This window comes from Leucoraja erinacea, chromosome 4, assembly GCF_028641065.1.
Source record: "Leucoraja erinacea ecotype New England chromosome 4, Leri_hhj_1, whole genome shotgun sequence".
Taxonomy (NCBI): domain Eukaryota; kingdom Metazoa; phylum Chordata; class Chondrichthyes; order Rajiformes; family Rajidae; genus Leucoraja; species Leucoraja erinaceus.
The window spans coordinates 57,100,698-57,102,377 of record NC_073380.1 but is presented as its reverse complement, the minus strand read 5'-3'; the positions used below and the strand labels follow the sequence as shown (position 1 = coordinate 57,102,377).

At 38.9% G+C, this 1,680-nt stretch overlaps 1 pseudogene; it reads right to left on the bottom strand.

The window, feature by feature from the left end:
* Positions 1-265: 265 nt before the first annotated feature.
* Positions 266-365, bottom strand: LOC129696778 (U6 spliceosomal RNA; annotated as a pseudogene).
* Positions 366-1,680: the final 1,315 nt, after the last annotated feature.

Genomic DNA, 1,680 nt, shown 5'->3' with positions numbered 1-1,680 from the left:
ACAACCATAATCTAACACAGATCTAATTAACCCAGTGTATATAGTCTTCAAAGCTGTTCTATCTGCCCCCCAATCACATCCAACTAAACACCTCATTACATTAAGTATCTTCTTACATTTGTCCACTACTTTCTGAATATGAACCATCCATGTAATCCTCTCATCAAACCATAAACCTAAACATTTATAGTATTTTACTCTCTCCAATTCCTGGTTATATAATTTTAGTTTTACCTCACTACCAATTTTCTTCCTAGTAAAAAACATTATCTTTGTCTTTTTCACAGAAAATTTGAATCCCCATTTCCATGCTAATCTTCTCTGTACCGTTCCAATTTTAGTATATGTGCTGCCGAAGCGAGCACTAAAAGTTGTTGTTAAACTTTGGTAGATTAAAAAAGTTTCCATAATTATTCTCCAGACAGGAACAGGTCCTCGACTTCTCTTTCTGGATTGGAATAGTTGAGTGCCACTACAGAGGAATAACTCCCCTCATTAAAAAATGTGCTTACACTGTTAACTGCCAGCCCTGATATTCTGTAGTGAGTTTAATTGGCAATTAATAGACAAAGAGCAGCAATTTCATGAAACTCACGGGGAGGGTTTTCCAGTGTAATTATCAGGCTAATTTTTCCAGATTGGATTCAGACTGGAGCATCTGTTTCAGTAATCACAGACACGGCATTCTGAGGCACTCGATAGTATCAGACTCAGGAATGCTGACGGGGCTCCCAGGAAAGTCATGTATTTGAGAATCACCACATGTTAGTGCTCGTAAACACGGCTTTTAGAAGACTGACCAGGTTCAATTGTTTTTTTTCAATCCACATCATTGTTCTGTTGAAAGTTCATCAAACTAAAGCAGAAACACCAAGTTTCACTTTCTATAGATGCTGCCTGACCTGCTGAATGTTTTTACTTGTAATTTGGAGCTTTAGGGTTATTATATTGGCGTGTACAGAAGTACAGTGAAACATTTTGTCTTGCAATGCTATCCAAACAGATCTATGGGGAGAAGGCAGGAGAATGGGGTTGAGAGGGTAAGAGCGATTAGCCATAATCGAATGGCGGAGTAGACTTGATGGGCCAAATGGTCTAATTCTGCTCCTGTCACTTATGAACTTATTATCAGATGAGACTACACATAAATACAATCAAGTCAAACAATAGGTAGAACATAGAGACGTAAGAACAATCATACATAGGATTCTATTTTAGGTTGAGATTTATTATTGTCACATGTACCAAGGTACGGTGAAATCTTTGTTTTTGCACACTATCAGACATATACAAGTCAAACTCAAGTACAATAGGTAGAGCAAAGGGGAAGATACATAAGAACAAGTATACTTAGTTCTGCAGTTGTACAGGGTCCTAGTGAGGCCACACCTGGAGTATTGTGTGCAGTATTGGTCTTCAAATCTGAGGAAGGACAATCTTGCTATTGAGGGAGTGCAGTGTAGGTTCACGTGGTTAATTCCCGAGATGGCGGGATTGTCATATGTTGAAAGAATGTAGCGACTGAGCTTGTATACACTGGAGTTTAGAAGGATGAGAGGAGATCTTATTGAAACATATAAGATTATTAAGGAATTGGACATGCTAGAGGCAGGAAACATGTTCCCGATGTTGGGGGAGTCCAGAACCAGGGGCCACAGTTTAAGAATAAGGGGTAGGCCA